General features: G+C 35.9%; 1 protein-coding gene across 3 annotated transcripts in view; it reads right to left on the reverse strand.

Moving 5' to 3' along the window:
- CNTN5 (contactin 5) overlaps positions 1-24508 on the reverse strand; it is a 917150-nt gene that overhangs the window by 683663 nt on the left and 208979 nt on the right. Inside the window, exon 1 of one of the 3 annotated variants that reach the window (XM_084894674.1) lies at positions 4545-4598. The exons of the other annotated variants lie outside the window; for them this stretch is intronic. The gene's annotated coding sequence lies outside the window, so the exon portion shown is untranslated. Of the gene's footprint in view, positions 1-4544; positions 4599-24508 lie in introns of those variants that run through there. 3 annotated transcript variants of the gene reach the window in all.

Consider the following 24508-nt stretch of genomic DNA (forward strand, 5'->3'; position numbering starts at 1 on the left):
TAAGGGAAAGAGCATCCCTCCTTTCTAGTCTCTGTGGGAGAAAGGGGGTGGGTGCCTTTTAGTAAACACAGATAGCCTCATCTCTGAGGAAAAAAACTTGGGACAATATTAATGTGCTCAACACATCCCATGGATCACCTTCTTCCCTAATGCCCCTCAGTGCTTTTGCACTCACTCACCCAGTGCTCAAAACTTTCCCATCTTTTGTGTCAGTAGCTTTCTGGTTCTGCCTGTTTCCCCTATTCTGATAGCCATGAATAAGCTTTGCCTTGCCTGTTTACCTCTGTGCATTGCAATACATTTGGTAACCATGTTATTTTGCACTGTAAGCATTCACTTTCCAATTGATAATATGGAAATTATAGATTCAATGCACCCAGGACTAATATGAGAATTATATGTGTAAAGGCCTCAACACAAACTTTGTGTGATACATTGTAAGTATTGATTCATTATTTACTAATTAAACAAAGCACATCAAATAATTATCAGTATATGATCTATTATTAAATTAGCCATTTTAGGATGAAAAAATAAATCTAATGTTCTGAAAATAAATTTAAAGTTAAAATAACTGTGGGCATTTAAAACAAACGTGGATATATATATATATCCACGTTTGTTTTAAATATTAAGTTCTCACTGTTATTCTGAATTGATTGATAAAAGGGAATGTAGGTAAAATAAAATGGGGGAAAACAAAATTAATTCATTTTCTGGCTATTTGACTTGGGCAAATATTAGCTTTGTGATCCCAGTGTTTTCAAATATTATAGTCACATCAAAATCCATAGGCAAATAGGACCTTGAAAGATAATGTCTATTGTAAACTCCAGTTAGAGATTATCATCAGCCTTACTTTAATAAATGTATTCAGGAAATCGAACTTCAGAAATTAGGATAATATTTTATTTCCAAGACTATTCCTTTTTATCTCAGTTTATGAAAAAAAAAAAAAAGGCTCTCAGAAGTCATAATATTCCCTCTAACTGCCTAAAATAGCTTACAGCCTATGGTATTCATACAATAGTTGGGTGTTGGTGATCTTAACTCAATATCCTTTGCCTCCCCATGTGAATATAGACATACACTAAACTTTTCATTTGTAACTTGATTTTTTTTAAATCAACCATGGGACATCATAGACAGTTTTTCATATAAAAAATAGGTCTTCACCATTACTTTAATCTTGACATTATATTCATGTTATATGTTGTGCTGGCATTAAAAACAGGCATATAGACCAGGCTGGGTGATTCAGTTGATTGGAGCATGGTCCCATGCACCAAGAAGTTGTGGGTTCCCTCCCAGATTGGGGCAAGAATGGGAGGCAGCCAATGAAGTTTTATCCTTGAGCGGGGATTAAAGGGTTAAAAACAGAAATATAGATCAGTGGAACAGAACTGAGAGCCCAGAAAGAAATCTGTGCATATAAGGCCAACTAGCCTTTGATAAGAGCCTCAAGAACTCACAATGGGAGAGGACAATCTCTTCAGTAAATGGTGATGGGGAAATTGGATAGACATACGCAAAAGAATGAAAAATAAAATAAGATGAAATACAATAGAATAGTTTAAAGCCTATGACATTCATAGCTGGATGTTGGTGTCAATTTCTGCCTTAAATTCCACTGTTAAGTGTCCTTTTCTTTCCTCTGTTTTCTCTTCTTTTTTGAACAGATATAATCTGATATTTCCTCAGTTGGGTTATCTTAATTGATCCCTTCATTAGAAATAGCTTATCTTACTACATTTTCCATAACTGTAAACCAGTATTACCTAACTAGCAATGTGTATCAGATTTGTATTTCCAGATAGTTACTGTCTTTTCACTTGATATTATATTTGATCACTGTATGCTAATTTACATCCCAAAAAAATGCTCTCTCAATACCCTGCAACGAAAAAAAGTAATGGAAGAAAGCACTGTTTTCTGAACATGATCAGTTTCAAGTTTAAGATCAAATTCTCCCTTTCTCATTTATAGACTCTCATATCAGACAAAGCTAAAATTAGAGGGGTTTTTTTGTGTGTTTTTCTTTCTTTCTTTTTTCTTTTTTTTTTCTTTTTTTTTTTTTAGTGTTTCAAACGTTTAAAATGTCATGAATAGTTGTTCTGAAATTTTCCAGTTTAGTACAGTCAAGGCAGATGATTTTCCAGACAATTATGAATTGTTTGAAAATGGTCTGAACTGACAGCAGCTCGTATGTTGAGTGACATGGCAGGTTTTGTACAACAGCAAATGTATTATCCTGGTTATTTGTCTCCTCATTGTGCTAAAACTTCCAGATGATTAAATCCTTAAAAAGTTTTTAGAATTGAATGATTAAATCTTGTCGGGACATTTTAAACCTTTGGTGACAGAATACCATAAAAAAAACACATGTTACTATATTTGATTCTATCAAAAAACAAATTATTTTTTCATTGTGAGTACCCCCAGCATATAATGGGTCCTATCTGTCTATATCACAATATGACAGCATTCAGACTCTTGTTATCTGCAAAGGCAGCGTGTCTGCTATCTGTCACTAAGCAACATTCAGAAACAACTTCACCCTTCTCTATTATCATGCAAAATGTGTTCAGGACAAGGAATGCACACAGAGAAAATTACTCCTCTGGCGAGATATTTTGACACAAAAAATCTTTCCTCATCGAAGATGAAAAGCACCTTGTCACTCACTTCTAATTACTGCCTCCTTTCTGTCAATGCTCAGAGAAGCCAACTCCCTGGGAGATGTCACAGAGGCATTTACCAACCTGCAGAGTGGGACCTGGCCCGTGAGTAGCCTTCACGGGCCTGGGCCTGGCCTGAGTCCATGCACACGAATAGGGACGATCTTTAATTATAACTATTAATTTCCTTTAAAGTTGAAGAAAGGGCATTCTATCTCTTTGCATAATGATTTGCTATTTCATCTCTGCCGTCAATGGGCACCTTCCTTTCCCAGCACTTTCAGAGATGCCCAATCATTAGAGTGTAATGATTACCAACATTCACATTGCAAGAATAATTTGGAAGGGTGGTGCACTTATTAAACGTTACAATAAAGCATTTCCTGTCCTGTGATTGTGATTAATATCCATAACCAAATGAGTTAGGCAGGAATGGAGGGGTGTGAAGGTTGAGCTGAGAGGATGCAAAATCATTAACCACATGGGGGAATTACTTCCTTAGAAGTATTATAAATTCTGGCCACTCATTTGCCACAGATTTTCCAGGCAGAGCATTATAAAACAGCGGAAGAGAAATGATCATTAGTGAGCAAACCAGCAATAATATTAAGGCTTTCCGTAATTTCACTTCGTATTGAAGCTAGATTTACGAAGAGGATCAGCTAATAATAAGGGGGGAAGGGATTCTGGGACCTCAGGGTTTTTTTCTGGTATGTTTCAGTTTGTGATGCCATTATTAAATCTTCTGTGATATCCTTTCCCCCAGACCAACCCGGAAAGAAAAGAATTTCTAAGGAAAAACATCCACAATATATTACCAGAGAAGTGCAAGGGAAGAATAGCTTCAACTCCCTGCCTATTCTTTATTGCTATTAATTTGCTATTTTTCATTAATTAATTTTCATTCATTAATTTGTCATTTTTACTCCAATCAATTATGCTACATTTGACTCACTATTTCTCTCAGAGAGAGTAATGTATTCATACAGTAACCCTTTATTGAGGCTGTTAAGTGTCAGACCCTATACCATACTAGGCATGAGGAATACTAAGGCAAAATGGAGACCATCTGTGCTCTTGAGGAGTGCAAGTTATTTCTTATCATATCTCATTTACTTTGTAACATATCAGAGGTACATCTCATTTTATAACCAACTTTAAATATATATTATTGATTTCAGAGAGAGGAAAGGAGAGGGAGAGAGGGAAAGAAATATCAATGATGATAATCATTGATTGGCTGTCTCCTGCGCGCCCCCTACTGGAGATCTAGCACACAACACAGGCACACGTTCCCAGGAGAATCAAACTGGGACTTTGTGGTTCAAAGGTCGATGCTCAATCACTGAGCCACACCAGCAGGGCTATAATCAATTTCTGATACAAGGAAAGCACTTATTAGAATATTTGAAATGAAACAAAACGGACTGCCAAAGTAATTCACTATATCCCCAGTATTAACACTGGACTATGTTTAAACTTGTCTAAAATTGTTTTATCTTGTCTCAAAATATTTTTTAAGTCATATGGTAGACATAAAATTTGAGTCAGAAGGTTTAAATGCAAGTTAGTGCTAAAAGTACAAACCTAGAAAACTATTTTACCTATCACAATAATATTAGTTCTCATTTATTGAATATTAATGATATCTTAGACATGATGTTAAAGGTATATATAGTATGTCTTACTCATTCACTCCCTATGCCACTTTATGAGAAATGTACCAGTGTCATACTCATTTACAAATGAGAAGGGAAATTGAAGGTTAGAGTAATTAAGAATATTATACAGTATCTGAGGGATGAGTAGCAGAGCTGGGAAGCAGGGTAAGCCACGTCAAGTTGACAGCAAAACCCATCCTCCTACCTTTTGGGTCACTTGAACTCTTCCTGCTGGTCTAATTTAGGTCTTCATTTCCTTTTAGTTACAGCCTCACAAGTAATTTATTTTCCTTCCCAAAGACTTTTCTCCCCCAAGAAAAGTCATCCTCATTTAGTTGCTAGAATGATCTATCTAAAATATATGCATAGGCCATGGACAGAAAATAGTGCAGGGAAGACCTGGGGAGGGAGCAGAAGCAGGGTAGATGGTGTGAAGAAGGGAAGGGACATCTATGATACTTTCAACAATAAAGATAAATTTTTAAAAAATGTAGATCTGACCTTATACCACTGCTGCCTAAAATCCCCCGGTAGCACCTTGTGGACATTTCAAGAGGAGATGCTCTCTAAAGTATAAATGCCCAACTCCACCAAGGATTACACAAGTCATTAATCTCAGCATTTCTTCTTATCCTTTTTTTGAGGGACTTAACTACCTTTTCATGCCCTATAACTTTTAAAAAAATATATTTTATTGATTTTTTACAGAGAGAAAGGGAGAGAGCTAGAGAGCTAGAAACATCAATGAGAGAGAAACATCGATCAGCTGCCTTTTGCATACTCCCCTCTGGGGATGTGCCCACAACCAAGGTACAAGCCTTTGACCGGAATTGAACCTGGGACCCTTGAGTCCACAGACTGATGCTCTATCCATTGAGCCAAACTGGTTTTAGTGCGTCATTCCCTATAACTTAATCAAGTTGTGAAATGAATGTATCTTGTTCTGACAAAATGATTGGGAGAGCTCTGTTCAAATTTGAATCCAATTTTTCACAAAATTTTTATTCTCTTACATTATTGGCACTATTAATGCTTACAATGTCAACAAGTATTCAGTTTTTGCTTGTCCTGTGAATTAAAATGGAACTAGAGAAGACTAAGTCTTATCCTTACTCAATTAACCCATTAAAAAAAAACCACAATAGATCCAAAATGGAGTCACCTGTGTAAGACTCATGTCACCAAACCAAGACATAATTCCTAACTTAATTGTGGTTTCACCCAGTTAACCTGGAATTATGTGGTCAGCACTAGTAAGGTAATAGCCCAGTAGATCAGTAGATAAACTCCTTGCATGGCCCTTAGGAAGGTGATCTTGCCTGAACAATGAACTTTTTACCAGAAACTTCCTTTTCCCAGCCCCTTCTGCCTATAAAAGTTACATGGGATGCCGCCTGGTTCATGAATCGTGAATGAAGCAAATTAAGTGTTTAAACTTAGTTGAATTTTGTTTTTTAACACCATGCATTTCTTCTAACCAAATTTTAGATCATAATCTTGAGTTACCTGTAAGCAAAAAGGTAGGCTTATATGAAAATATTGGGAAAACACTGTGTGTACATCAGTGAGCAAAATATGCTAAATGTATGTTGGATAAGCTAGAAAAATTAGTGTATTATGCTAATCCTATAATCACCTGACTATTTGAGTGAAAATAAGCATTCATTATTGCTGTAAACTGGATACTTAAGGAATTTATACAGCATATTGATTTTTTTGAGCTTTGCAAATAAGCAATTCAATTAAGTTAAACTATTTAAAATGTAAACACACTTATTACATTAATGGGAATCTTAATTTATCAAAAAAGCTATTTCTTGTCATTCATAAATTTAATTTATATATATATAATTGACTTGCCCTCGAAGCCCTGTGGCATTTTCCCACAGATATTTGCTATTTAAATATAAAGAACTAACCCTAACAGGTTTGGCTCAGTGAACAGAGCTTCGGCCTGCGGACTCAAGGGTCCCAGGTTCGATTCCGTTCAAGGGCACGTACCTTGGTTGTGGACACATCTCCAGTAGGGGGTGTGCAGGAGGCAGCTGACCGATGTTTCTCTCTCATGAATGTTTCTAACTCTCTCTCCCTCTTCTTTCCTATCTATAAAAAAAATCAATACAATATATTTAAATATATATATATATATATAAAGAACTAGAAATATAAACAAACTTGTGCACGGGTAGGGAGCCTAGGCCTGGCCTATGGTCAGGGCCCATAAGGGCCTTCCAGCTGCCAGCCAGGGCATTCCTTCCTTCCAGAATAAGGGAAATATTCTATATTCTGTTTACCCTGTTGGCATTGCCCCCTAAAGAACATCATGCCTCCAGAAGGGTTATCCTTCAGCATGGGTCCCAGAGGAAGAAGAAATATGGAGCAGTTCCTCACCATTATCGATCATAGGGATTCAGCCCTAATCCAGAGCTGACATGATGGGAACAACAAATTCTTGGTTATTATAACACTGAGTTCATTTTGCAGCATAACCTTGTAAAAGATATTAATAGTATTTCCTTTCTACTTCTGGTTACAAATGAACGTCAGTTTCTACATTTTATCTGACAAATTATAGCACAACAAATGTTCTTTGTAAAAGGAGTTTGGCAATCAAAATTATGAATAAATAGGTTTAAAAATACATACATTTAATAAAAAATAAATTTAGGAATAAATATAAGCAATGAGAAAAGTGACTTGCACACTGAAAACAGAAAGCATTGCTACAAAAATTAAAGATGGCAGAAATGAATGAAAAGATATTCTGTGCTCCTAAATTGGAAGACTTAATATTGTTATGATGACAGTGCTACCCAAAGCAAGCTGCAGATTTAATGCAATTCCTATCAAAACCCATTGGTATCAGGCTTTTTGTGTGTGTGTGTTTATTTTTCAAAAAGAGGAAAACTGATGCTAAAATTCATATGGAATCTCAAGGGACTCAGAATATTTAAAACAATCTTGAAAAAAATAAATCAAGTTGGAGGACTCCCACTTCCTGATTTCAAATCTTACAGCTACAGAATACAAGCAGTGTGGTATCGGCATAAGGACTGACCTATAGACCTAAGGAATACACTAGAAAGCCAGGAATAAATCCTCATGTTTTTTATCAATTTATTTTGGACAAGGGAGCCAATAGGAAAAACACCATCTTTTTAATAAATGCTACTAGAAAAACTGGATATACTTATGCAAAACAATAAAGTTGGACCCTTATGTTACCATATATAAAAATTGACTCAAAATGATCAAAACCTTAACATTAGAGTCAAAACTATGAAACTCTTAGAGAAAACCATAGTGGGAAATCTATACAAATTTAAGTTCTCAACAATTTCTTGGATATAACAAGAAAAAGAGTCTGAAGAAAGGGAAGCCAGGGACCACCGATTATACTGTGGGCTATGATAAGGATGTTTTATGTTATTTTCTGTTAACTTACAACTATGATAGGGTTTTGATCAGATTTCTGTTTTAAAAGAATCACTTTTGCTGCTCTGAGATAAACTAAGAAAGTGAAAGCAGGAAGACCAGTTTGGAGATGATTGCCATAGGAAAGGAGAGAGATAATGCTTGGCAGGACTGCAGTAAAGGATGTAAAATGACATCATACTGTGGGCTATGTGAAAGGTATTACTGGCATTGATTATGGGGTGCAAGATAAAGAAGGGAATCATTGATGTTCACCCTTTTTTTTCCTCCTCAGTTAGAGAGTCATGATAAAGTTAGGCTGCATTGAAGCTGTCCCAAGTTGTCTTTCAAAAAATCCCTAAAATGTACTAAAATCCTTATAGCAACTGATCTTGAAGAATTTCTTCGAAATCTTTGAGCTAGTCTGAATTCAAACCAGAATGCCTAGAATGCCAATGTAATTGGTGAGAATTACATTGAAAAAGTGTCCAAAGTCTATACTCAAGTATTTTAGAATACTGAGTAGCACAATATTACCATATATCAGAGCATCACAAATGCATTTTAAATAGTATGTTAGTTATCTACTCATGCTTTGTGTATTCCTGTACCTGAAACACTTTAGTAATTGAGAATTAACTATAAAAGAGTGGCTGTAGGGAAAGCCCAAGTAACTATTCATAAGAAACCAAAGGGAGGTAATATAACACATCCCATTATTGATTGACATCTTAGAACACATGTGTCAAACACAAGGCCCGCGGGCCAAATCCAGCCCGCCAGGCCTTGCAATGTGGCCCGCACCGCGCTGTCATCACTGCACTCCGCTGTCAGTTTATGACATTGTCAGTTTATGACTGTTCAGTAAACCATTCGGCCCGCGATTTAGGCTGGATTTTAGATTTTGGCCCCTTCTCTGATTGAGTTCGACACCCCTATCTTAGAATGTGCTATTATTGCTAAAAATAATACCAATGTATATTGAATATAAGCTCAAATGATCTTCTGGATGGACAAAATGTTATAACATCTAATAGGTCAACTATGTTATAACATCTAATCAATCAACTAATCAAACAATTGATGAACAACCTTCACATGGGTAAGAATTTATCTTTAAAGAAGTTGCTTATAAACAAGAACACCTCAACCATCCTATTGATGGGTGTCAGTAATAGATTCAGATTGACGGTGAGCCCAAACACAAGTATGATGTGGGTAATCAACCAGGTTTATTTATCTGAAGGCTGGAGAAAGGAATTAGCAAAATCAGGACATATCAGACAGATCAACCATATTCTCCAGAGAAAGAGTTGGAAATGTCCTGGTGATTTGCACTCACTATTGGAAGAGAGTTGCAGGTGATAAGGCTGAGTGAATGTGGAACCCCTCCTTTGACCATCTTAAATTCACAAAGCTAAATCTGACCATGACTCAATGTTTTTGGTAAATGATAGTACCCTCCCCCATCTGCAGAGGACATGTTTCAAGACCCCCAGTGGGGAATTGCCTGAAACAGTAAACAGTACCAAACAATATGTATACTGACATATCCATGGTAAAGTCTAATGTACATATTTGGCACAGTCAGTGATTAACAACAATAATACTAAAATAGAACAATTATCATATATGCTATAATAAAATTTTGTCTATGTGTCCTCTCTTTCTTGTAAAATACCTTGCTGTACTGTAGTTACCCTTTTCTTGTGATAAGATGATACAATGCCTATGAGAAAGTGAGTTCAGTGATGTAAGTATTCTGATGTGGCATTAGGCTCCTATTGACCTTCTGATATATCATCAGGAGGAGGATTATCTTAGTTGTTAGTTTATTCTATTCAGACTCATAGATAGAGAAAACACCTTTTGGGTGTCAGGAGAGGGTGATGGCAGTGGTTAGGGAATCCTTAACAGTTGAAGTTTTGTTGTTGCTTGCTTGTTTTTCTGAGACCTTTAGTAAGAACATTGTAATTGGAAATTGTTTATTTCTTAAAGGGAGAAGTTTACAGTTTCTGTTTGAGATATTATAATTGCCATCATCACTGTTCTTGAGCTTTGGGGCCAAAATAAAGCTTATTTTAGCACAGCACTGCAAAAACACGATGGCAATCTGGATAACCTAGATGCTCCTAAAAGACTGAGAAGTGGGTAGCAAATGCACCATGGATACTCTGCACAAAGGGATGATTCATATCCTGGTGGAATAGATTGGCATAGCCTAAATGCTACTCAGAACCGAGTACAATCTAAGACTTAGAAATTGTTTATTTCTGCAATTGTCCCTCTTATGTTTTCAGACCTCAGTTGACCGCAGGTACCTAAAACTGCTGAAAGTGAAACTACAGAATAAGAGGAAACTATTATATGTGCTGGAGACCACAGCAAATGAATTGTCTGCATCTCAGTGGTCTCAGAGACATACATTATAATATGACTGCGAGGTACAGGAACACGTATGCACAGACCAGGAGGAATTCACCATTCACCACACAGCCTTTGAGATAAGCATGTTCCCAAACTACATTTTGTAGAACTAAAACAAGGGTCAGATAGCCAGAATTCCCTGAGTCATTCTATTTTACAAGGATGGCAGATTCTGTTAATAATTGGCAGGACATCCATAGATATGAAATAAATTTTCATCAGTTTCAATGAGAAACCAAGCATTAGTAAAATGAGAGTGATATTCATATGGGGGTCAAAGCAGGAATTAACAGTGTGCCTTTTTGCCTCTTCCCCCATCCTGCCTAACAAGTTAGAAATAGGAGCAAAATTACTAGTGGAGATAACCAGCTACCTTGGGCCTTAGATAGTGCCTCCTCATCACCATGGTCTGTGGGGTTTGTAGGGAATCCTCAAGCTTACTGAGGGTATGAAAGTGAGTGGAGTGGCTGGTGCTGGCACAGAAGGAAGGAACTGCAGGAGATCCACAGCCCAGATTCAGGGGATCTGTGGTATGAGAGAGAGGCGTAAGTGACACGTCCAGTCGGGAAGGGAAAACCATCATCTCCAGGCACTGACAGTATCACAAAGCACCTTCTGGTGTCAACAGAGCAACCACAAGGACAGCACAAAGGCCAAAGCCTTCCTCTCCCCTCCTCACCACCCTGAAGGAGAGTGAAGCTCTCATCTGCTCCCAGACACATCTTGGAAAAGAGTGGTGGAAGAGGTTGGGGAGATAATGCTCTGTTAGGGGCCTCTGTGAAGCAACTGGATATTTGCTCACACACACATTGTGGAGAGAGGAGAAAACCAGGCCTTAGTTAGCAAGCTTCAGTTTTGCTTTCTTTGTTCTGGCTTTAGAAATAGGAACTCCAAAAGCAACGTTAGATCAGCCTTTGAAAACAAACTAATTTTTGTTAAACCTGCTTTATTATGTTTAAATTTCTATCTTTCTACATCAGTTAATTATCATTATTGTGTAAGTTATAATAACAAAGTCAGAAAAAAAATATATATATTATGGAAAAGGAGCAGTAAAAGTCATTTCAACTGCATTAATACTCTCAAAATATTGTACCTGTCCATTCAGGAGACAATTTAAAGAATGAAGCACTTCAGCTATTATAGGCATCATAAATATATAACATTTACTCCCAGATGGCTTTTTCAAAGCTGTAAGGTTACTCCACAGCTTTTCAGAAAGGCGGGCTGTGTGGCAATAAAACAGGCTCTTTCAAGATTATTCTGATCTATTCATATTCCTGGATATTCATGCAGCTATCACCTGCAAATGTGACGCACTGAAGAATTCTGAACTTTCTGGTTGTGTTTAATGCTGGGCACTTAACGTCTCAATCTGTGTTGTTACATGGCAAATATCCCTCTCTATTAATGGCATTTGTCTTGTCAATGTCATCTGCTCTAGATTTCAATTTCCTAGACAGAAGCAAAGTCTGTTTGGCAGGAGAGTAAAAAGAAATGTTATAACCCTTTAGTATATTCTAATCGGGTTCTAGCTACAGTGGAAATTTAACTCCATATTTTCAAACTCAATTTATGCTCCATTGGAGATCTGAGCTTCCTTGGCAGCTGTCTAGTCTATTTGGCAGGAGAACAAAATAGATGGTTGTAATCTTTTGGCATTTCTACTCGGATGATAGCATCAGTAACACTGAGCTCCATATTTCAAACTTGATTTATTTAGCGCTTCATTGGAGAACTTGGAATGTTGCACTTGGAATGTTGCATTCAATTTGGAGAGCTAAGCATATAGGTAAACTGGGGTCAAATTAAAAATGATTATGATTGTGTGTTTCCTTGTTTATATATCATGCTTTATTTCAATATACTGGCAGGCCGGCCAACTGCCTATGTCCCTTCCCACTGGCTAGGCTGGCTGGACCCTTCCCATGCACAAATTCATGCACCAGGCCTCTAATATATATATATATATATATATATATATATATATATATATATATATACACATACATACACACACAAACACACACTGAGTGGCAAGATTATTATGCTTTCAAAGGTCATAATAATCTGGCCATTCAGTGTATTTTAAAATGAAAGAAAAATAAGATATAAGCATAGGAGGAATGGTGTATCACAACAGCTGCATTGCTTTTTTTAAGTTAGACAAGTGTGAATTTGAATATTAGATCCATCCCTCAGAGATTGGACAAACCTGAAAGAAAAAATTGTCCAAACACTGTAAGCATTTAGTGTGTGTAGTTACAAAATGGATCCAATAATTATTCCTTTAAATTTTTTGACTAGTGAGATTATATATGCAAAACACTAGGGATAATAATTGGTTTAGTGATCAATTACTAGCCCTAGTAATTGAACTTTATTGACCAAAGTTCAATAATTACCAGTGTAACAGATAATTAAAAAGGGACTCTTTCTGTCTTTGTTTAAAAAGAAAACCCTCTACAATAAATATATGGTAGACATTGCCTATTCCAAAGTGAAGAACTAGTTCACCCGTGCTAGATTTTCAAACCACTTCAGTAGCATGTGCTGAGTACATACTATCAGCCTTTACAAGGTGTTGGTTAGGCCAAGAAAAATGTTGGAGACCAGAGAGAGGATTTCATCAGAAAAAAATATGAATACTCTCCAACTGGTCTTCAAAGAATGTAGTTGTTGTTTTCCCTTCATATCAAGGCCTTCAAGTGACGCTTTAAGAAACTCCTAGGAGCCGAAGCCGGTTTGGCTCAGTGGATAGAGCGTCAGCCTGTGGACTGAAAGGTCCCAGTTCGATTCCAGTCAAGGGCATGTACCTTGGTTGCGGGCACATCCCCAGGAGGAGGTGTGCAAGAGGCAGCTGATCGATGATTCTCTCTTATCAATGTTTCTAACTCTCTATCCCTCTCTCTTCTTCTCTGCAAAAAATCAAAAAAATATATTTAAAAAATAAATAAGAAACTCCTAGGAGAGCTTACTATGTGGCCACTGGAACCTGTAGGTCAGAATGGATTGTTTCTGAGTAAATAAAGTTGTGGGTGGCTAGATGAAGGAGTCTATGACAGAGTAGTCCAGGGCTAAAACTGAGTAATAACTTCATGCCCACTAAAATGGACTGAAGAACATATTTTCCATAGATCACTTCAACTATTTTCATGTAAACATTATAAAAGAGAGGGTATCTTTGGTTGTCTTGAGATTTGTCAGTAGACCTTAGCTAATAGAGAATGGCAATATGATAGTACAAGCTTAGGAACTTGTAGGCCATTTATCTTTGTTAAGAGAACTGCAGGTGAGAGTTGTCAAGAAATTGGGAATTTGGGGGATGTAGAACACTTAAAATTTCTAGAGATAAAGAGTTAACAATAAATATATGTCAGGCACTGGAATCAGTACCAGCTCATCACATTACCAGTCAAATAATACCTTCCCTAGACTTTACCTTTCTACCACTTTCCTACTTCAAACCTGGAGGAGATTGTGCCTGTTTAATAGGTAGAGAAGATACATGCCTAAAATAGAGAGTTAGATAAATCATGTAAAAACATATTTTCTCTATTTATTGGAATAGACTTTTTCTGGAGAAGAAAATAATTTTAGGTGTTATTCACCATTAAGTATTATAGTGGCTGAAATAAGATTGTCTGGTATTCTTTAATCGTTTAAAAAAGTCATTGGTCATCATCCCATAAACATATCTTACATACCTTCTCAGTGATCTCCTACCCCAATGGTCAACAAACTCATTAGTCAACAGAGCCAAACATCCACAGTACAACGATCGAAATTTCTTTTGAGAGCCACATTTTTTAAACTTAAGCTTCTTCTAATGCCACTTCTTCAAAATATACTTGCCCAGGCTGTGGTATTTTGTGGAAGAGCCACACTCAAGGGCCAAAGAGCCACATATGGCTCATGAGCCGCAGTTTGCCGACCACTGCCCTTCCCCAATCCTTACAGATAGCTACTATTCTGAATTTTTTCTCCCACTGTAGATGACATTTGTCTGCTTGAGAAGTTGATAAACACATAATCATACAGTACTTACTCCTTTGAGTAAGGTTTGTTTCATGCATCATAATGTTTTTTGAGATTTATTCACGGTATTACATGATCAGTAGTTTATTCCCTCTTACTGCGTTGTATTCCTTTGTACAATATAAGCATATTTCAATGTGTTTGTCCATTCACCTGTGATGGACACCAGGACTGCTTCTAGCTTTAAGCTATTATGAATAAACCTGCTATGGCTTTTGTTGTACAGTCATGCCTCAGAGATATTGTGAATTTGACCACTGAAATAAAGTAAATGTCCCAGTAAAATGAGTCACACAAACTTCATGGTTTCCCAGTTTAAGTGTTATGTTTACACCATGTGTACTATAGTCTATGAACTGTGCAATAATATTATGTATAAGAAAAACAATGTGCATACCTTAATTAAAAACATTTTATTGTGAAAATATGTGAACCATCACCTGAGGTTTCAGTGAGTTGCAATCTTTTTTTGCTGGTGAAGAGTCATAGTTTCTGCCAAAACAGGTTTGGCTCAATGAATAGAGCATCGGCTTGGGGACTGAAGGGTCCCGGGTTCGATTCCGGTCAAGGGCATGTACCTTGGTTGCAGGCATATCTCCAGTAGGGAATGTGCAAGAGGCAGCTGATCAATGACTCTCTCTCATCGATGTTTCTAACTCTCTATCTCTCTCCCTTCCTCTCTATACAAAATCAATAAAATATATTTTTTTTAAAAAGAGTCATAGTTTCAATTTGTAAAAAACACGTGATCTGAGAAACACAATAAAGGGAGGTAAATCTGTACATCTATTTTGTGGACATATGTTTCATTTATCTTGGTAAAAACCTAGGAGTTGAATTGATAAATCATAGAGTAGGTCTATATTTATTTTCATAAGAAATTGCAGGAACATTTTTAAGTGGTTGCACCATTTTACACCCTCACCAACACTGAGTGAGAGCTCTGGCGCCTCAAAATATTTGCCAACATTTGGTATTGTCAAATGAGTGTGTGTCTTTATTTTAGACACTCAAGTGGGTGTATATATATATTTTTTTCTTGCTCTTCTATATAACAATTTTTGAAAAGTGAAAATCAGATGCTAGAAAAATGAGATCACATGGGCTAAATCACCCAGAAAGGATAGCCTCTACCAGCTCTTCTGTCTGCTCCTCCAGCCCTCGTCCTGAAGACAGACAATTCAGTTCCTCCCTGCATGGTGCAGTTCCTTCTCCTGATACCTTTCCACCTGCTGCCCAAGTGCTGGAGCTCAGAGTGAGTGAGTCCAATTAAGTCTGTATGGATCCTTTAAGAGGAACTTCTGGGACTCCAGAAGCCTTCTGTCTCACTCAGCCACAATCCCTGTTGGTTTTACAGCCAGAAGTTATGGGGACTTCTCTTCCTGGCACTGGAATCCTGGGGGGCCTGTTATGGGGCTGATACACCTGGCTCCTGGACGGGGGTGGGGGGGGTGGAGAACCTCCACAGCTGGGACATTCCTTCTGATTTATAACCACCACACATGGGTGTAGGACACCAGCCTGTTCCACATCTCCATTCCTCCCACTAGTCTCAACGTGGCTAATTTATATTCTTAGCTGTAGGACTTCTGTTCAGCTAGATTGTAGGAGGTTCTAAATAATGGTTATTCTGTAGCTTAGTTGTAATTTTGATGCGGTTGTTGGAGGTTCCAAGTATCACATTTACCTGCATGGCCATCTTGGCTGGAACTCCTCCATAATTAATTCTCTTTTAAAGCTTATCCACAAGGAAGCAAACTTTCCCCTCCTCAGCAGTTCCAGATGGCCTCAAGCAGAACTGCTTCCATGTGAGAGTTTAATACCCCCCAGTGATCCATTACACTATGGCATATCTATAATAAATAAAGGTTACAGGATCATTAAAAACAAGAACATATGCCCAAACATGGTGTGTGCACTTTTGCAGTAGGAGTGTAAGGACTGAGTCAGATTATATCCAGCTTGCCAAGAAATGGAATCAAAACGATGGGAAAAGAGAGAAAGAGAGGAATTGTCAATATGGGGGCTAGGGAGCCAAACAGCATTTCCCTTAACTAGGGGTGTCGGACTCAATCAGAGAAGGGGCCAAAATCTAAAATCCAGCCTAAATCGTGGGCCGAATGGTTTACTGAACAGTCATAAACTGACAATGTCATAAACTGACAGCGGAGTGCAGTGATGACAGCGCGGTGCGGGCCACATTGCAAGGCCTGGCGGGCTGGATTTGGCCCGCGGGCCTTGTGTTTGACATATGTGCCTTAAGCGTTATGGGGACAAGAGTACCTGATCTAGCAACACCTTTGCCAGATATCTTCCCTGTCTGCCACACAAATAAAACTATGGAGGAGACTGAAGTTTAGGTTTCTCATGGGCATATAGGTTAAATTCCATCAGGACAGCACCTCCCCTCTTTTTACCTTTTTGCTTTAAAGCTGTCCATTCAGAGTGCTTCCTGATTACCTCCCCACAGTTAGGCTTCTTCATTTTAACATCTATTTAATTTATCCATTTATTTACTGAACTCACCCACTAGAGTATAAGGTTTGTGATGACAGGAATTTGCCCTCTCCATGTCCTAGTATATTATTCTTACTATATACCTTATATGATAGAAAGCCATGGGCTTCAACACCCCGTAGACACAAGGTTAACATTAGTTGAATGTGACTTTGTACACTTTCTTCTCTTAGCTTCCTATTCTTATCTTTTTTTTTGTTTTTTTGGTATAATGGGAGTAATTATATCTTCATCACTGGGTTGTTTTAAGTTTTAATAATTGAGTTTTTTATTGTAGTTTATTTCTAATATTATGCCATTGTGGTCTTAAAAGAGCTTGATATGATTTCATTCTTCTTCAATTTGGAGAGACTTTGCCTGTGACCCAATATGTGGTGTATATTTGAAAATGACCCGTGTGCACTTGAGAAGAACATGTATTCCGTGGCTTTGGGGTGAAATGTTCTGAAGATGTCAGTTAAGTCCATCTGATCTAGTGAGTCATTTGGGATTGTTGTTTCTTTGCTGATTTTTTTGTCTAGAGCATTTATCCAGTGATGTCAGTGGGGTATTAAAGTCCCTTACTATGATTGTGTTGTAGTTAATCTCTCCCTTGATTTCTTCCAGGAGTGTTTTTTTGTTTGTTTTTTAATATATTTGGGTGCTCCTGCATTGGGTGCATATATGATTATCAGGGTTATATCCTCTTGTATCAATCCCTTTAGTCTTATGTAGTGGTCTTCCTTACCTAGTTATGGTCATCACTTTGAGGTCTATTTTGTCAGATATAAGTATATAATTGAGAACTATAGTTCAATCTACCACAATAAAGAGGGTATGCGTAATCATTAGTTTTGGTTTGTTCATATTTAAATTGCCTTGAGATACTCATGTGAGGCAAAGTTACCAATGGAGTAATACAGCATAAAAAAATAAAGATATATCATTCTAATGAGTATTCAGATTCAGTTTATGCCACCAAAAAGTAATATACCATTCACAGCAATGGGTAACTAATTAGTAAGAAAATATTGCCGGGACCGGTTTGGCTCAATGCCGGGACCGGTTTGGCTCAATGGATAGAGCGTCGGCTTGGAGACTCAAGGGACCCGGGTTCGATTCCGGTCAAGGGCATGTACCTTGGTTGCGGGCGCATCCCCGGTGGGGGGTGTGCAAGAGGCAGCTGATCGATGACTCTCTCTCATCGATGTTTCTAACTCTCTATCTCACTCCCTTCCTCTCTGTACAAAATCAATAAAATATATTTAAAAAAAAAAAAAGAAAATATTAAGTGCGAGCATATGAGCAATGCCATTCCTAAGTTTCATAACTTTCCACATGATTCTTGGTTAATGCTTTATTTGAAGTATCAAATACATAGGTATGTTTGTATGCATGCATGCATGTATGTTTGTATACTAGTGGTTTATTCCCCTGCTTGCAAAAGTCTTAAATTTCCCTAGTGAGGAATCCAATACATGGAATCAATACATACTATAGATATTAGTTCAACTATGGTTCTGAGAGACTCCACATCTAGATGTCCTGGCTACATCCACTGCTACTTTCTGCTACATCACTGGTCCTTCCAGTAAGGAAATAGATGCATTTTTAACTTATTGTTTATTTGTACAGAGGTCCAGAAATGTGTTTTCTTAAAAGAGCAATGACTTAAAATACACTATAATCTTAAGAAATAATCAATTAGCTAAATTTAAAAGAAACATTGTGCCCATTTATGATTTCTCCTTAAAAAGTACTGTATGGCCTAGGTATCCATTATATTCATTGGAGAGTGATTATATATATATATATATATATATATATATATATATATATATAAATGCATATAACACACTATTGAAGAAACAAAATAAAGATGAAAAACTTTTAGACACATTTATAACACGGTAACATAAAACATTTTTAGCTGTTTTACCACTTGTCCAAGCAGTGTATTGCTCATGTCAGTGTTTTTTGCAGTAGCGATCCTAAGGTCTACCAAAGTTGTTTGATTTAATTTTTCTTATTGCTCTAAAATTATTTTCTATTTTATACTTTTTGCTCTTATTTCTGGAACCATTTCATTACATATATTTATCTTCACTTTTATTTTTAAGCATGAAAGATGAGCTGAAAAACTTCAAATTTATTTTTCAAAAGACTTATTTTCCAAACGGAGATAAACATTAGTATGAAGACTATCCCTTTATTGAGGTTTTTAAAAAAAATTTAAAATATGAAATATAATTTTCATTATATTTATATAATAATTTTATTAATTAGAGTTTTCTGTATGAACTAATTTTGACATTTTTAATTAAGACCGGAGTAGAACTAAATGCTTATGTATTCTATTTTTAGTTATCTAAGGCTAGAGATGGACAAAGTAAAATAAAATTTTACCAAAATTTAATTTTTAAAAGTTTTTAGATGTTTTCCCTATATTATTTAATGGAAAGGCATAGAGCTATTATTGGGCACAGTTCTTTCTTACAATTCCCTTAGAAAACAAGAGATAGACAGGAAAGCTTCTCCATGTTAAGGTGCTCAAACATAAGCTTATTCATGCACGGTGATGGTGAGAAGATGAGCATCCTGAATATATTGGATCACAAAAGAATTACCTTTGAAAAATTTGCCAAATACATGTATCAGTTGTTTTTATAAATAGTCAAATTTCACTTCTTAAGTTTATAGTTTTCTAATGTTTGATTTTCTTGAAGCAATACTTTTATAAATATAAAAGTGGCTTCACCTCGATTCTCTAAATGTTTATCTTGCAACAGCACCCTCAACTCTAATTACACGTTTACTTGACCTGTTCTATTGCCATCTTCAATACCTATGGAATTTAGTCTAGCTATGTGAAATTGCTGTGGAAATATGACCATTTTTTAAAATGAATGGCCAATCATCATGGCTTTGTTCTCCCCACTTAAAAATATTAAAGCATGCTATGTGAAAGTATGTTTGTATTTATACAGTTTAAAAGTTGAAATTATGCAGAATGTGAAATCATGAGATAGAAACAGAGATAGAATTGAGATAGAGAGATTAAGAATGGGGGCTAGAAATAGAGATAGAGATAGAGAAAGGGAGATAGAGACAGAGACAGAGACAGAGACAGAGACAGAGACAGAGACAGAGATAGAGATAGAGATAGAGATAGAGATAGAGATAGAGATAGAGATAGAGATAGAGATAGAAATAGAGATAGAGAAAGAGATAGAGAGAGATACAGTTAGGGCAGTGGTCAGCAAACTCATTAGTAAACAGAGCCAAATATCAACAGTACAATGATTGAAGTTTTTTTTTTGAGAGCCAAATTTTTTAAACTTAAACTTCTTCTAATGCCACTTCTTCAAAATAGACTCTCCCAGGCCGTGGTATTTTGTGGAAGAGCCACACTCAAGGAACCAAAGACCGGCATGTGGCTCATGAGCTGCAGTTTGCCAACCACAGGGTTAGGGCATAATATGGACTTTTCACATTATCTTAAATGCAGGTGCAAAGCTTCTTACTAAAATTTCGAATAGGCATTTCAAATAAATTTATTTTAAATCTCAAAAATCAAAGACTCTTGGTGTTGGAAGTGACCCTGGATATCCAGAACATTTTCAAAGTGCAGGATATTTCTTACAATAAAGCAATCACTTGCTTCACATAATTTAAAATGTCAAAATCTCTTTACCATACTGAGCTGAAATACCTTACTTTCTGTTTGCTAGCCTTGGTTCAGAGTCCTATTCTTGGGAACAAGGCATGTCTGTTCTAATTCCTTTTCCACATGACAGTTCTTCGACTCAGCTGAGAATGTGCATATTGTCCCCAAGTCTCCTTTTCTCTAGACTACACATCTCCAATTTCTTTCTTTATTACCCAGATAATACAATCTCTTCATCCACCCTTGCAGGACATTTTGTCCTGTACAGAATGTTCATGGAAACATTTGGTAATGCCAAAAGGTCCACACTTCAAAAATGACCCTTGGTTCAGAGAGCTCATAATGTTTATTTTGACTTTTGGTTTGTAAAATTAATGCATAACAATACTATTAAGTTTTATTGGTCCAATAAATGTATTTCTGCTGCACTGTCAGTAATAACCATTTTACCTCAGTAGCCAGCCTGGTAATGGCACATGGGGTTAGTTAGCTGGGCCAGCATGGACCAAATATCTCTGTACATTTTGAGTATCTGCCAATCATCATCCCCTGCTCACTTTCCCCAAGACACCTCCAGGTCACTAATGGCTGTCTTTCAGAGAAGGTCCGAGCAAAACAGGGCGGAGTGACATCAAAGCAGAAGCCTTCATTCTGCAGAGTAGTTCCTACTGACAATTTTAGTAAGCATGTTTCACTGCTATTGAACTATAGTAACCGAAAACTCCTTTTTCATTTTATTTTGTACTTTGTCGTTTGTTTTTCATTCGTTTTGTATATCTCTTAAGATTTTTCTCTCTGCTAACAAATGGCCTTCATTGGAGCCATATGCTATGTCGCCTGAGTAAAATTATCAATATCACAGCTGGAATAATAGTTTATGTTTATTTGTTTCTAATTTATCTTATCCAAATATGTGTTATATCCTTAAAAGTAAAAATAAATGGTATAATGAATACTTAACATCACTGGTTTATGTCAACATGTGTTAGATAGCCTATTGGTTAGCGCAGGGGGCTGTGTTATTACATCTAATTTAATGGACCACTTTTATTATTTTTACAATTTATAATTTCAATAAGCATTGTTTTAGTAATTTCAACTTGGATGCCAATTACACCAGAAATTTCCATTTCCTTTTTTTTTAATAGTAATTTTCTTCACTCCTGGTGTTTCATTTATTATTCTTGAGTTTCAACTGTAGGAGACTGGACTTGAGGTGTAGTTTATTAAGGTATCTATTTCTGAAATCTTGTCTCCTTGATAATTCAGCAGAGACTGATAAATGGACTAAGGTGTTATGGGGAAACTAAATCTAAGTTCTCAGTTTTTCCTTCTCATATTTTTCAGTTTGTAGAAAAAAAATACTTCTCCTTTCACAAAGAATACAAAGTAAGTGGCCTATAGATCATAGTACATCCCACTGTCTGACAGTGATCCAGTATGGTAAGCATTCTGGTTATCATAATTTTACAAATGAGGAAGGTGAGACTACCAGTTTGCTAACTATCATACCATTTTGAAGTAGCAGAGTTGGGATTCACACTCATGCATTTGAATTACAAATGTCATATCACTTGACACTTCCAGTCTGCCTCTAACTTTTAATGAATCAAAAAGTCAACCTGTGAAACTATAGCATAGAAACTATCAAAAGAGATTATAAATTTTAATTTTAGGATTGCATGCATTTTGTCTAAAATAAAATTCTAGCTTTTATTTTGAGGCGATTGCATTGCGTTTTGTTTTGCAATATATATTTATATCTACTATACATTAATATTCAGTTTTTTATTTATTAACATAATTAAATTATTTCAGTTAGCTATGGATATTCATTACAGTAAGACCTGTTTCATAGAGAGGCCTCTCTTCCAGTTATATGATGACATTGAATGCTTAGTTCATCTACTGTTAGACTTGATAATTTACAAAAGGTATAGCATCACATAAAATAATAAAGTCTCTTTATAAATGCCTTCTAAGACATCAAGTATTTCAATTACCCAACTAATTAGGTATCTTTAATAAATTTCTGTCTAACCAGGCAGAAGAAAAAGCAAAAGTAATCAAAAAGTTTATTCAAAATACTGAAAATCTGAAGCCTGAAAACAAAAGTTTTAAGGAAAAATTGAATCATCTTTTATAATTGTGTATATGCTCAATGTAGATTTATGCAAACAATTATTTACTTTTTTGTAATTACTACTAAGATTGCTAATATTAACAATCAGTGCTTTGGAGAAACTTCTCTCTGTACTTGCTTTTTCTCTTTCCACTTCCTCTCAAATGTAATGAAGACGAGGTGTTCCTTTCCACCATAACTATCTCTCCACTGCAAAAGATCTTGGCAAAGTGAGAATGAAATAAAAATAAGTAGAAAGTCAATACTAAGCCTTCGTCTTATCAGACCTATAGCAGCAATTGCCATGGATATTTACCTCTGCCTTCTTAAAAGCTATCTGCACAAGGCCTCTGTATCATCCTTTGTCGGTTGTTCCTTAATTTCTGTTGCTGGTTCTACTCAGGCTTTTTTGCTTATTCTTTTATATTGGCAGGAAACGCCAGTGCAAATTTCCCAATTTTATATCTCTGGTCAACTCACCTGCCTAAAACTCTCAAGTCATATGCCCAACTGCCTATACCTTCACTTATATGACAAATAGGCATTTCACACTGCTCTGAAAATAAACTTCACTACCTCCCCACCAGAATCCCGCCATTAATTAAATCTCAGTAAGTATTTCCTTTTCTAGTTGCCAAGGAAATCCCACGTCCCGATTTGGGGGTGGGGGGAGGGTGTAGGGTGCGGAGAGGCAAACAAATTCACCGGTAATATCCTTTTTACTCTTTGTTTTATCCCTGTTTTAGGTAATCATCAATAGATGCTTAGTTTAGCACTTCTTAGTTGGGATTCAGGAATCTGTGTTTTAACAACTCCACCAGGTGATTCTCATCATGAGAGAAGTTTGGGAAACACTGATATAACACAACATATAATACTCTGAAATGCAAATACTACATTAAATGATTACACCAATTTTTATATAATAGTTGTCATTTTAATTGTAAAAAAAAAACTGAGTGTAGTTTTCTTTTATTTTTTTAATTTAACTTTTTATAGAACAGGGAAATAATTAAGCTATTCCTAAAAATATTTCTCAAACATCATCTTTATTCTTTGAAAAGCATCAAGCAGAATAAAACTAGATATTTCTGAAAAAGTGTGAAAGAATATTTTTACTGTAATTTTTATAAAACAATTTAAATTCTATGTGTATAATATGCATTTCAAAAATCTTTTCAAAGATTTTGCTTATCCCCATTTCACACAGAGCTATATCTTAGGAAAGACAATGTACTGCCCCTTCTCAAAACAAATTACAAAGAGAAGTTATCAGGACTATGATTTCCCCTCTAACTCCAAAAGGTATTAACAAATGCTCTGTAAGTATTCCTTAGGACTTTAAAATGATCTAAGTTAAAGAAGCTTTCCAAGTCAACTTAAAATTTAAGGTATAAACATAAAGCATACAAAACATAGTTATATGAATATTTAGTCACAACTTAAGAATCTGTAATTTTTTTAGAAATCATACTTCTAAAATAGTTTCCCTCTTATTACATCATTACCATGTTGTTTTTTTCTATGCGTATTTATTTATCTGAATAGTATAGTTCTTACTCCTAATTGTTTAGTTCATAGATATAAATAAAATTGTGAAATAAATAGGAAAATATTCTTTCTTTCACAAAAGAAGCAATAGCAATGGAAATATAAGACAAATTATAAAGTAAATATTAGGAAAGGAATTCCTCTATCTTTTTTACCTATCTGGTATACCCATGTGAGGCCATGCCATTTGGGGAACTCTGAGTGTTCTAATTATACTCAGATTTTCCATTCAAAATATAAGATATTAATATGAGATTTCAGAAGTGAAAAATAATGATAAACATTTTATTTTGACACATTTATACCCAATAGCTAATTTGATTAATAATTTTTATTTTTGTTCGTTTGTTTGTTTTTTTACAAATATATTTTTATTGATTTCAGAGAGGAAGAGAGAGGAGAGAGAGATAGAGAACCATCAATGGTGATAAAGAACCATTGATCAGCCACCTCC

Source organism: Pipistrellus hanaki (genome assembly GCF_964339955.1).
Source record: "Pipistrellus hanaki genome assembly, chromosome: 9".
NCBI lineage: Eukaryota > Metazoa > Chordata > Mammalia > Chiroptera > Vespertilionidae > Pipistrellus > Pipistrellus hanaki.